A 14,741-nucleotide genomic window follows, 5' to 3' on the forward strand; every position below is an offset into this window, starting at 1 on the left:
TTTCCACATTGGCTGTACCAGTTTGCATTCTCACCAGTGCATGAGGGTTCCCTTTTCTCCACATCCTCACCAGCACTTGTTATCACTTGTCTTTTTCATGGTAACTGTTGTAACTGGTGTGAGGTGATATATCATTGTGGTCTTGATTTGCATTTTCCTGGTAACTAGTGGTGTTGAGCATATTTTCATGTATCTGTGGTCATCTGTATGTCTTCTTTGTGAAAAATGTCTATTCAGGGCCTTGACCTGACATGAATGACTTGACATTTTTTAATCAGGTTGTTACTTTTTCTGCTATTGAACATATTTTGGACATTAATCCCATATTAGATAAGTGAAATGCAAATATTTTCTGCTGTTCCATGGATTAGTTTCATTTTGTTGATTGTTTATTTTGCTGTGCAGTAGCTTTTTAGTGGAGAAGGCAATGGCACCCCACTCCTGTACTCTTGCCTGGAAAATCCCATGGACGGAGGAGCCTGGTAGGCTGCAGTCCATGGGGTCGCTAGAAGTCAGACACGACTGAGTGACTTCACTTTCACTTTTCACTTTCATGCACTGGAGAAGGAAATGGCAACCCACTCCAGTGTTCTTGCCTGGAGAATCCCAGGGACGAGGGAGCCTGGTGGGCTGCCATCTATGGGGTTGCACAGAGTAGGGCACGACTGAAGCGACTTAGCAGCAGCAGCAGCTTTTTAGTTTGATGTGTGCTTATTTATTTTACTTTTATTGGTTGTACTTTAGGTGTCATATCCAGATAATTGCTGCTGAGACCAATGTCAAGGAGCTTTTGTTCCTATATTTTCTCCGGAGAGTTTTACAGTTTCAGGTCTCACATTGAGGTCTTTAATTAGTTTCCAGTTCATTATTGTAAGTGACGTAAGATAGGGGTCTAGTTTTATTCTTTTGCATATAACTATCTATTTTTCCCAGCATCATTTGTTGAAGAGACTATTTTTTATTCATTGAGTATTCTTGGTTCCCTTGTAAAGTTATTAGTTGGATATATATCCTGGAGTTTTTGTTTAGGCTCTCAATTCTATTTCATTGCTTTATAGGTCAATTTTTATTACAGTGTCATACCATTTTGATTATTATAGCTTTGTGCTACCTACCATTTGAAACAGAAACTATGATGCCTCCAGCTTTGTTCTTTTTTCTCAAGATTACTTTGGTTATTCAAAATCCTTTGTGGCTCCAGGGAAATTTTAGAATTTTTTTTTTTTTTTAACTTTATGTCTGCTTAGATGTTGGTGTGACTTCCTGTGGCTGCTGACTGTGTGTGTGCACAGAGAGGCTGGGGCCCAGTGATGAGTCAGGCTGGGGGCTGTTTATAGGTGGGTGTGGTGTTGCCTGTCAGGGGCAGAAACCCCCTTGCATGTCATATTCCCATGGTGGGATAACACGTTACATACAACGGCTAAAATAATATAATGTCTTATATTATTGGTCCTTAAAATACTTTGTTTCAGCTTCAGTTAATGATAATGAATGCCCTGATATACTAAGAAAGCCGAGTCATCTTTTGTTTATGGCCTTGACATGTTTTTCTGTCAGAAAAACTTGTATGGATGTCACCACCTCGTAATCCACTGACTAACCTTTGCTCTTTTCTCAAGCTTTAGAGAAAGCTGAAAAAGTGCCCTGTCCACTGAGAGCTACTGGGCACTCTGTCATTTAGACAATTACATCTACATTAAAACTGAAGTGTAGAAATGGCTTTCACTGCCAGCACTTTCTTGCCCTTTTCTCGGCCTCACTTTCCCCACTTTAGTTTCTTTCATGTATTCTGAATCATCTTATTTATAATCAGGTGGAAGGGAAAAGGGGGGGGGAATCCTTAGGATTTTATCACATCATTGACACTGGTGATGAGTGCCAGTGATATACAAAAATAACCGAATGTACAATTTCTGTATCAGTGCACAGATGTTCAATACTTGATGCCCATTCCTGTTTGCATCTCAACCTTCTCCATGATGACACCCATGATAGGATCTGAAATACCAAAGGTTATGTTTGCATCCTCATTATTAGAATTCTGAAAATCTGTGTTCTCATGCATATTGCAAATATAGTCATCCGTGTTATTTTCTAAAAGAAAGAGTACATAATAAATAACTATAGAAGGTTATGTTGAATTAGAAGCTGGAATATTTTGTGACAGAACTTATTAACTATGTTTTAACTATTGAATCATGCACACCCAATTTGAAAGAAAATCCACATAAAAATTTGTTGGTTGGTTTTATCTAAAGTGTAAAGATTGAAAAAATGTAATTCATAAGAATACACTAACTATATTTAGAAAATATCAGTATCATTATATCCTACTGCTTTGGTTGTTCCAAACTCAGAATATTTATCATGAGCTCAGATTCACTTTCATCAGAACATGTATATGACAGGAATAGAGAAAAAGACCTACAGGACTAGAAAGACTTCTCCCCAAACCAATACTTAAAACTTTTTTGACTGCCCTAGAAATGTTTTAACCCAGCTAAGGGTGCTGTCATAAGACTTGGTATGGGTGAAAGATATTCTTTCCTTTTGAAAGAAGGGAGAAGGGAGAATACAGATATATACATTGCCCAACAACTTTAGAAAAAGGATGGGTCTAGAAACCAATTAAGGGATAATACCACCTGGCAAGTATTGTCTTTTCTAGCTGCATACTTAAAAATGGAAAAAGAACTCCAGATAAATTTGTGGACCCACTGGATACATCAAGAAATAAGAGTCAGGCCTGAAGCTTATTTATCACCAACCCTCAAAAGTCCCCAACTTGATTGATAGACTTCCTGGGTTTAGCGCCAGCTCAGAGTCAGTGTCCAATAACCTCAGATAGTCCTACTTCCCTTCTGAAATGCACAGTCATCCAAGCTAAGAGCTCCCCATTTCTTTGGGGAAGGAAGGGAGGGAGGAAGATCTCACACTTGTGTACACACTCGTGACAGCGTAGCAGGGTGCTACCTCAAGAGAAACTGCCACCATCCCCTCCTACCGAGGTTGTCTGCAGAGCTTTCTGAGGAGGCTGGTGCTTCCCTCACCAAATTATTACTCAATGCTTTTGTAAAGAGTGTCCTCTGAACACCAGGAAATGGGTAAGTCACACATTATACATCCACTCCATCATTCCCATTTCCTTAGATCGTTAGAATTATTTCTCTACATTATAATAAGGAAATTGCACATTTCAACTTTATTTTGTTGTTGTTTTTGTTCAGTTGCTAAGTTGTGTCTGACTCTTTGCTACCACATGGACTGTAGCCTGCCTGGCTCCTCTCTCCATGGGATTTTCCAGGCAAGAATACTGGAATGGGGTGCTGTTCCCTACTCCAGGGGCTCTTCTCCACCCAGGGATCAAACCCCTGTTTCCTATATTAGCAGGTGGATTCTTTACTGCTGAGCCACCAAGGAAGCCCTCAACTTTATTTAGTGTGTGAACCAATATGACATCCAGGTTTTAGTCAGCTGGGAAAGCAAATTGTGAAGGTCTTTCCCAGTTGCTCAGTATACCATGTGAAATCCAGAATCCCTGAGAAGTGTACCATATTGATGCATTTGGCCATTCCAACCTTGTTTTCTTCTACCCTGGTCAAGTACACATATATTCCATTTATGCATATATATATATGCATATATATATATATATATGTTAATTTCTACCTATATAAACTAACCACATTTTGCAATTTTTTTCCGTATGTAAGTTGATGCCACTCAGGTCAGACTTTGTACTTATTTCCTTTGATTATTAGGTTCTGTTTGACTCTAGCATGGTTCTGGAGGCCATGAGTGATAGCAAGGGCTGATCATTTGAAACTAAGCTTTCCCTTGCAATGTAAGGTCATTTCACTATCCTCATGATGAAAGAAGCTTCTTCCTGAGAAAGAGGAGGAGAAACAGGATCTGTTGGAGAGGAAGGTTTAAAGGGATTTGTATGGAGGTCAAGATACCCAGATTTATCTGATTTGCCTTCATTCCAGTTCTCAGCTTTCTGTCCTTTTCCCTTGTTGTTAAGTCGCTAAGTCATGAACAGACTCTGACCCCATGGACTGCAGCACACTAGACTTCCCTGTCCTTCACTATCTCCTGGAGTTTGCTCAAATTCATGTTCAATGACTTGGTGATGCTATCCAGCCACCTTATCCTCTGTCATCCACTTCTCCTGCCTTCAATCTTTCCAACATTAGAGTCTTTTCCAGCAAGTCAGCTCTTCTTATCAGGTGGTGAAAATATTGGATATTCAGTTTCAGCATATGTCCTTCCATTGAATATTCAGGGTTGATTTCCTTTAGAATCAACTGGCTTGATCTCCTTGCAGTCCAAGGCATTCTCAAGAGTCTTCTCTAGCACCACAGTTTGAAAGCATCAATCCTTTTCCTATCAATTCCCCTAACATGCATGTGAGAAATTTAATAAGAATGAGAAATCAGCTTGAACCATAACTTGGAGCTAAAACAGATTAATTTATGATAATCATAGAATTTCCTTCCCAAGATTCTCTTAACTCGGCCTAGAGGGGTTCATTTTCATTCTACCATTTCCCCAACGCAATAAGAAGTACTTAGCATAGTCCACAGCACCAAGGCAAGAATTCCTATCATAATAGTCTTTTGAAACAGTCTCTTGCTCTCCAAAGGCTTCTGTTTAATAGGCTTATTATTTCAGGCAACATTTGAGGCTATGCCTTAAAAAAAAAGTCCCCACTGTGGATACTGTAGTAGGTTTTGGAATAAATTAAAGTGATGAAAACCACAATTGCAGAAAACTAGCCAATCTGTTCACCTGGACCAAAGCCTTGTCTAACTAAATGAAACTATGAGCCATGACATGTAGGGCCACCCAAGACAGACAGGTCATAGTGGGGAGTTCTGACCAAATGTGGTCCACTGGAGAAGGGAATGACAAACCACTTCTTGTCTTGAGATCTCCATGAACAGTATGAAAAAGCAAAATGATAGGACACTGAAAGATGAACTCCCCAGGTCTGTAGGTGCCCCATACACTATTGGAGATCAGTGGAGAAATAACCCCAGAAAGACTGAAGAGATGAGCCAAAGCAACAACAACACCCAGTTGTGGATGTGTCTGTTGATGGAAGTAAAGTCCGATGCTGTAAAGAGCAATATTGCATAGGAAGCTGGAATGTTAGGTCCATGAATCAAGGCAAATTGGAAGTGGTCAAACAGGAGATGGCAAGAGTGAACATCGACATTTTAGGAGTCAGCAAACTAAAATGGACTGGAATGGGTGAATTTAACTCAGATGACCATTATATCTACTGGTGTGCACAAGAATCCCTTAGAAGAAATGGAGTAGCCGCCATAGTCAACAAAAGAGTCTGAAATGCAGTACTTGGATGTAATCTCAAAAATGACAGAATGATCTCTGTTCATTTCCAAGGCAAACCATTCAGTATCAGAATAATCCAAGTCTATGCCCTGATCAGTAATTCTAAAGAAGCTGAAGTTGAATGGTTCTATGAAGACCAACAAGACCTTTTAGAACTAACAATCAAAAAAGATGTCCTTTTCATTATAGGGGACTGGAATGCAAAAGTAGGAAGTCAGGAGATACCGGAGTAACAGGCACATTTGGCCTTGGAATACAGAATGAAGCAGGGCAAAGGCTAATAGAGTTTTGCCAAGAGAACACACTGGTCATAGCAAACACCCTCTTCCAACAACACAAGGGAAGATTTTATACATGGACATCACCAGATGGTCAATAGTGAAATCAGATTGATTATATTATTTGCAGCCAAAGATGGGGAAGTTCTATACAGTCAGCAAAAACAAGACCAGGAGCTGACTGTGGCATAGACCATGAAATCCTTATTGTCAAATTCAGACTTAAATTGAAGAAAGTGGGGAAAACCATTAGACCATTCAGGTATGACCTAAATCAAATCCCTTATGATTATATGGTGAAAGTGACAAATAGATTCAAGGGACTAGATCTGATAGAGTGCCTGATGAACTATGGACAGAGGTCCATGACATTGTACAGGGGCCAGGGATCAAGACCATCCCCAAGAAAAACAAATGTAAAAAGGCAAAATGGTTGTCTGAGGAGCCCTTACAAATAGCTGTGAAAAGAAGAGAAGCGAAAGGAAAAGGAGAAAAGGAAAGATACCTATTTGAATGCAGAGTTCCAAAGAATAGCAAGGAGATAAGAAAGCCTTCCTCAGCGATCAATGTAAAGAAATAGAGGAAAACAATAGGAAGGGAAAGACTAGAGATCTCTTCAAGAAAATTAAAGATACCAAGGGAACATTTCATGCAAAGATGGGCTCAATAAAGGAGGGAAATGGTATGGACCTGACAGAAGCAGAAGATATTAAGAAGAGGTGGCAAGAACACACAGAACTGTACAAAAAAGATCTTCACAACCCAGATAATCACAATGATGTGATCACCATCCTAGAGCCAGACATCCTGTAATGCAAAGTCAAGTGGGCCTTACGAAGCATCACTATGAACAAAGCTAGTAGAGGTAATGGAATTCCAGTTGAGCTATTTCAAATCCTAAAAGATGATGCTGCCGAAGTGCTGCACTCAATATGCCAGCAAATTTGGAAAACTCAGCAGTGGCCACAGGACAGAAAAAGGTCAGTTTTCGTTCCAATGCCTAAGAAAGGCAATGCCAAAGAATGCTCAAACTACTGCACAATTTCACTCATCTCACACGCTAGTGAAGTAATGCTCAAAATTCTCCAAGCCAGGCTTCAACAGTACATAAACCATGAACTTCCAGATGTTCAAGCTGGATTTAGAAAAGGCAGAGAAACCAGAGATCAAATTGCCAACATCCACTGGATCATTGAAAAAGCAAGAGAGTTTCAGAAAACATCTACTTCTGCTTTATTGGCTATGCCAAATCATTTGTGTGGATCACAACAAACTCTGGAAATTTCTTAAAGGGATGGGAATACCAGACCACCTTACCTGCCTCTTGAGAAATCTGGATGCAGGTCAGGAAGCAACACTTAGTACTGGACATTGACCAACAGACTGGTTCCAAATTGGGAAAAGAATACATCAAGTATATTGTCACCCTGCTTATTCAACATATATGCAGGGTACTTCATAGGAAACACCGGGCTGGATGAAGCACAAGCTAGAATCAAGATTGCCGGGAGAAATATCAATAACCTCAGATATGCAGATGACACCACCCTTATGGCAGAACGCGAAGAAGAACTTAAGAGCCTCTTGGTGAAAGTGAAAGAGGAGAGTGAAAAAGTTGGCATAAAACTCAACATTCAGAAAACTAAGATCATGGCATCTGGATCCATCACTTCATGGGAAATAGATGGGGAAACAGTGGAAACAGTGACAGACTTTATATTTCTGGGCTCCAAAATCACTGCAGATAGTGACTGCAGCCTTGAAATTTAAAGACGTTTACTCCTTGGAAGAAATGTTATGACCACCCTAGACAGAATATTAAAAAGTGGAGACATTACTTAGCCAACAAAGTCCATCTATTCAAAGCTGTGGTTTTTCCAGTAATCATGTATGGATGTGAGAGTTGGAGTTTAAAGAAAGCTCAGAGCCAAAGAATTGATGCTTTCGAACTGTGGTATTGGAGAAGACTCTTGAGAGTCCCTTGGACTGTAAAGAGATCCAACCAGTCAATCCTAAAGGAAATTAGTCCCGAATGTTCATTGGAAGGACTGATGCTGAAGCTGAAGCTCCAATACTTTTGTCACCTGATGTGAAGAAGTGACTCATTTGAAAAGACCCTGATGCTTAGTAAGATTGAAGGTGGGAGGAGAAGGGGATGACAGATGATGAGATGGTTGGATGGCATCACTGACTCAATGGATGTGAGTTTGAGTAAACTCTAGGAGTTGGTGATGGAAAGGGAGGCCTGGCGTGCTGCAGTCCATGGGGTCACAAAGAGTTGGACATGACTGAGCGACTGAAATGAACTGAAAATGATGAAGAAATGCTAGTGTTCTCTACCCAGAAACCCAGAAGTTACTCATCTCAGCGTATTAGGTTTTAAAGGTAAATTTTTTTGGACACATGACCTAAAATTCTGTGTTTTGCCACCAAACAATGAGACATCAGCTTTGAAGTGGCTCAATCTAATTTCTTCGACTAATGTGAATATCAGAGAAAGCCCAATCTAGCATATGAATCAGTCTTTTACATACTGATTATAATCCATTCATTGAAAATAAGCTCTTATTTTAAGAACAAAATTATATTTATATCACTGAGAAGCTGAAGTTTAGGTCAGTGCAACTTGTGATCTTGTGACTGTTTTCTCTGAGATCATCAGAGACATCCTAAGGTTCTGAGCTTTCTGACCATGCCCCTTTCTTAATCCATCAGATTCTTTCTATTTCTGGCCAATGTAAGGTCTCAATAGATTGTAAGCAGTGCATATGAAAAGTACATTTTACTAGAAAGAAGACATTAATTTTCATACTTGAAATTTCTAATTATCTTGCAGTTCGTCTCCATTGACAAGGGATGTTTAATGCTGCTTTTCTGCTTCTAGTAGCCATCTCCTGTATCCCATCTCTGTTTTCTTTCCAATCCTTAGGGAGAAAAAAGTCAATGTATTTCTTGTTTCTTCCTGAAAAGTTCAAAACTGTAGGATTGTGTCTGTAGACTCAGTTTCCCCATGGTCTATCACCAGCATTAGAGAATTCCCTTGCCAACAATACCAAGGGATTCACCATCTGTGACTCACAATCCTCACCAATGCCACTTGTGTATATAGATTATTGGATAAAATGTAATATGTGGTCTTCTATTTTCAGATAGTTTTATTTTGTCAACCAGGTTTCCAAACAGAAGTCAGAGCCAGTCTTCTCCTTTAAATATTTTTAAAGTATATAAAAATAAAATAATGTGTACAAAATAATGGAATTGTTTTATTAAAATTAGAAAATATCACACAAAATTTTGAGGTAGGATTATATGAAGAAAAATGTAGATTTGTTATATAGAAGTATTATTACTCAAGTATTCTCTAGAATTACTAAGGAACAGGTTTTAATATGTCATGGTAAAATATACGATGGTCCAGGAAATACTAATATTCTTAGAGATGAAATGTCATCTTGGATAAATTTATCGAGTCCTTAGAAATTAGATAGTGTTAATAAACTCAAAATAATAATCCCTCCCTAGTTAATTTTTCACTGCCACCTGCTAGATTCTTTTTATCTTTTAAAATAAAAGATGAAGTGTAAATGAATCTGGAAATCTATTTTTATTTACAACATATTTTCTAGGTTTAATTAGCATTCCATAAAGTCTTTAGTGTTTAAGAGTGGTTTGGTTTTGGGAAATATGTTATCTCCTTCCAAATTCAGGAACATAAAACTGTCTTTAGGCACATTTAAATAAAATTTAGCTGCTTTAAAAAATTGCAGCCCAAAGTGTGTGTTTTTATGAGGTGTGAGTAATTTAGGAGGCTCAGTGGCTTTGTCTTGAACAGATGCATGATAACAATCTAAGAGCGTACATCTAACAGTGAGACAGCAAATGATGAAATTATGTATGTATTTTTAGTACTTATATTGTTCGCTAGCTCTTTATATAACTACCTTTTCACTTTGGGGCTTTTTTCATAGTGTATGTTGTGATCTTATCTGTTTGCTTTTCTTTTCTTTGGGGACAATGGGTTATTTAGTATCGCTTTTAAAAATGCGTTTAGGGGTGTGCATTTTAACAGCCTTGTCTACTTGCATTATTTGCTTGATTTCCTCCCTATAACATCTCTCCCTTATGCATCAAGCAAAGAAAATAATTTGGGGTTTGGCCAATTGAGAGAGAATCTTGTGCTACACATGAGTATAGGACAAACCAGGAGAAGTTTTAAGTATCTTAAATGAGTTTTGCCAGAATTCTTGCTTGTTTTTTTTTATTATAAAATTAATAACATTAAGCATTTCTAATAGAAACTATAGCTTACTGTCAGCCTTTACTTTGGAGACACAATTCTCAGTGCTTCATATACATTCACATACTGACATTACTCTATTTAGCCCTCACAGTGATGCAGAAGGCAAATGTTGTTCATTTATTCACAGATGAAGAAACTGAGATGCAGAGAGGGTGAGCAATTTTTCCATAATTACATGGTCAGAGCATGACAGAACTAAGAAAGTAGCCCAGTTCTCAAAGACTAAAAACCCTGTGCAATCAATGACAGTCAGAGCAATAAATATGAGGATTGGTCCGTATTTTGCAAGGACTGGAGGTAGAGATGGAAACAATGGTGCAAGTAGTAACAGGAGTAATAGTAATAATAATAAAACTGCACGATTGAGGACCAACAAAGGGACTTCACATAAAGTGTTTTTATATTCATAATGACCCTAAGGAATGGTGTGACTATTCCCATTCTAAGATCATAGAATTAAAATCAGGAAATTTAGGAATCTCACTCAAAGTTACATAGCTAGTACATTATGGGAGTCCAGCTGAGAACTGGGTTCTATATTCCAAACTTAATCTTCTGTCCGTCCTAAGCTGTGTTTCTTCTGTACTTGTGATTTCATCTAAGAAAATCTTCCTGCCTCTTTAGAACAAATTTTCTCATATTTTTGTAATATGGAAAAGCTGAATATTTCCAAATCTTCAAGTTCTGGTTCCTTTTTGCTTAACAATTCCTTCTTCAATCTCTCTCCTTTCACATTTTAACTTATCAGAAGGAATGAAGCCATACTTTCAATACTTTGCTTAGAAATACTCTCAGCTAAATATCTAATTTCATCACTCACAAGTGCTACTTTTCATAAAACACTAGAATACAGTTTGGTCAAGTTTTGCCACCTTATATTAAGAATCACTTTTCCTCCATGTTCCAGTAACATGGTTCTCATTTGCATTTGAGTCCTCACCAGAACCCTGAACATCCATATTTCTAGTATGCAACTCAGAATTCTCCCAGTCTCTCTTCATTATTCAATTCCACATGTTTTGTTAATAATTACAGGAACACCGCACTTCCCAGCACCAAAATCTGTCTTAGCTTGGGTTGCTATCACAATGTGCCATAGATTGAGTGGCTTAAGTTTATGTCTTACAGCTCTGCAGTCTGGAAGTCCGAGCATGGGTGGGTTCTAATGAGCGATCTCTTCCTGGCTGGTAGAGGGCAGCCTCCTCACTTTAATCTGTACATACAGTGGGAAGAGAGAGTGAGCAAAGTTTCTGGTATCTTGTTTTACAGGAGCACTAACCCTATCTTGAGTGTCCCTCCCATGTGACCCTATCCGAATCTAATCAATCACCTCCCAAAGGCTTCATATCCAAACCCCACCAAATTAGGTCTTCAATACATGAATTTTGGGGAGACATGAGCATCAGTCCATAATATAAACATGCGCAAACACACATATATACATATATGTTTACATGTGTTGAGAGAGATTATACATATTCTAGCTACATATTCTGCTAACGATAGACTCAGAAATATCATTAGTAGAATCAAGTATAAAAATAGAAGTGATGACATCTCCTTTCACTCTTTCTTTATATATAGCACATAAGCTGTTTTTGAAACAGCTGGCAGAAGTGTTACTTCTTCTTAGTGTGAAATTTAGTTAGACTTAGCAGGGTGAAATCAGCCATTTATTCCTAATCAGCATTACAGATAGGCCAACAGCAAAAGCACCCAGAATTGAGGCTCCTGCATTTCTTTACAGAAGACTGAGCAAAACCCCACAGCATTATCTTAAACTTTCAATTTGACATCTGCTGGTCACTGTAGAAACAACCCTCTCATTTTCTTTTGAAAGATATTAGATAGGAATTCCATTTCCCGCATATTTCTATGGAAGTATTTAAATTGTGGATATGTAAAAATGTGTATCTCTTTACATATGCCCTCTCTAGTGTTATTTACATCAGTAAAACAGTTGAGGAATCAAATGGTTGGCAATGTCTAAATAAACAACTGTGTAGCAACACAGCAAATGCTAATAAAGTCATTAATTCTGTTTAAACAAAGGGAAACTAGAAATAGAAAAAAAAGTCAAAGGATGAGATTAGAAAAAAATGGTTAAGTGAACACTAGTACTTATTTTCTCTTCCCATCAAAATCACTGTGAAATACCAGATAATAAATTGTGTTTTATAAAATAAAGTCATAACCACAGTGGAAAACAAGGAAAGATACTGGCAAAGACAATTTCTGAGAAATTCCTAAGAGCTGGAAATGGAGTAACATCAGAATCACAGAGAAGCAAGAGCAGAGGAAATGAAAATCCAAAGCTCATTCAGGAAGAAACCATGGTAGCATAGGAGAAGTTTCAGGGAATCTCAGAGTTACCTGGAGCAGAAGCAGGAGGAACCATGTTGCAACAGAAAGGGGAAATGTAATCTGACAATAAGCCATCGATTTATTCAGCCTCCACCCATTTGGACTGAGCAGGAGGCAATGTGTCCACAGAGAACCAAGCACAGGCTGCGACTCTGAGGTCCAGAGCAGTGCCCAGGTCACTCCAGAGAAGGAGCAGCATCTGAGGCTCACTTCCCATCAGGCCCATAAGATGCGGCCTCCTGGAGTCAGAACCAACCTCAACTAAACCTGGGGAGATGGATCTCCCAGAGAAACACTACATGCTAACCAAGAGTCGAAAAGCAAACACCATTAAAGAGGGTAATAAACTGGCACCCAAGAAAATCATGCTTTTACAGCAAACTGAATACTCCACAGTAAGTTTACTTGATATCCTTCTGAGATGTGTGTGAAATGGGGAAATTTCAGTTCAGTTAAGTTGCTCAGCCACGTCCAACTCTTTGCATCCCCATGGACTGCAGCACGCCAGGCCTCCCGTCCATCACCAATTCCCAGAGTCCACCCAAACTCATGTCCATTGAGTCAGTGATGCCATCCAACCATCTCATCCTCTGTCATCCCTTTCTCCTCCCGCCCTCAATCTCTCACAGTATCAGGGTCTTTTCAAATGAGTCAGCTCTTCCTATCAGGTGGCCAAAGGACTGGAGTTTCAGCTTCAACATCAGTCCTTCCAATGAACACCCAGGACTGATCTCCTTTAGGATGGACTGGTTGGATCTCCTTGCAGTCCAAGGGACTCTCAAGAGTCTTCTCCAACACCACAACTAAGTTCTTCGATCCTCAGCTTTCTTTATAGTCCAACTCTCACATCCATACATGACTATTGGAAAAACCATAGCCTTGACTAGACGGACCTTTGTTGGCAAAGTAAAGTCTCTGCTTTTTAATATGCTAAGTTTTTCATAGCTTTTCTTCCAAGGAGCAAGCATCTTTTAATTTCATGGCTGCAGTCACCATCCACAGTGATTTTGAAGCCCAAGAAAATTGTCTCTGTTTCCATTGTTTCCCCATCTATTTGCATGAAGTGATGGGACTAGATGCCATGATCTTAGTTTTTTGAATATTGAGTTTTAAGCCAGCTTTTTCACTCTCCTCTTTGACTTTCTTCAAGAGGCTCTTTAGTTCCTCTTCACTTTATGCCATAAGGGTGGTGGTATCTGCATATCTGAGGTTATTGGCATTTTTCCCAGCAATTTTTATTCCAGCTTGTGCTTTATCCAGCCCAGCATTTTGCATGATATGCTCTGCATATAAGTTAAGTAAGCAGAGTGACAATATACAGCCTTGATATACTTCTTTCCCAATTTGGAAATAGTCCACTGTTCCATGTCTGGTTCTAACTGTTGCTTCTTGACCCGCATATCAATTTCTCAGGAGCCAGAATAGCTTATCTGGTATTCCTATCTCTTTAAGAATGTGGAAATTTAAATGTTTCCAAAATAATATCTCATTTGAATTGAATTGCTGAAAAAAAGCAGAAATAAAACCAATTAATGAACTAGAATATCAAATATTTTCCCCAGAATGTAGCCCATTTCCTATACAGTAAACATAAAATGTGAAAGAAGAATGAATAACATATAGAATATATCCAGAAATTGCAACAGCCATTCAGAAATAAATTATATTGAAAAACTAGAAGTATACGTAGTTAGAACTACATTTATACATATAAAGATATAATAGACAAGCTGGAAATCTGGCTAAAAATATAGAACCTATAGAGGATTATGAAACATTTTAAAAGCAGCAAATGAAACTCTGAGGAAGAGAAGAATAGTGTACAATTTCAGTGGCTAGATTAAATTCCAGATAAACATATATAATGAATGAATTAGTGAAGGATGTAATCCAAAAAGGGTATGGCTAAAAAAAAGAAACACTCAGGAAATAAAACACTGGAAAAATAAAAAGAAAGGTTAAAACATAAAAATTCAGTTCAGTTCAGTCACTTAGTCATGTCCAACTCTTTGCAAGCCCCTGGACTGCAGCATGCCAGGCTTTTCTGTCCATCATCAACTCCCAGAGCTTGCTCAAACTCATGTGCATTGAGTTGGTGATGCCATCCAACCATTTCATCCTCTGTTTTCCCCTTTTCCTCCTGCCCTCAATCTTTCCCAGCATCAGGGTCTTTTCCAATGAGTCAGCTCTTTCCATCAGGTGGCCAAAGTATTGGAGTTTCAGCTTCAGCATCAGTCCTTCCAATGAATGTTCAGGGTTGATTTCCTTTAGGATGGACTGGTTGGATCTCCTTGCAGTCCAAGGGACTCTCAAGAGTCTCCTCCAACACCATAGTTCAAAAGCATCAATTCTTCAGCACTCAGCTTTCTTTATAGTCCCACTCTCACATCCATACAAGACTACTGGAAAAACCAGTAGTTTTTCTAGTTTTTCTAGACAGA

Source organism: Bubalus kerabau, chromosome 13 (genome assembly GCF_029407905.1).
Source record: "Bubalus kerabau isolate K-KA32 ecotype Philippines breed swamp buffalo chromosome 13, PCC_UOA_SB_1v2, whole genome shotgun sequence".
Classification (NCBI taxonomy): domain Eukaryota; kingdom Metazoa; phylum Chordata; class Mammalia; order Artiodactyla; family Bovidae; genus Bubalus; species Bubalus kerabau.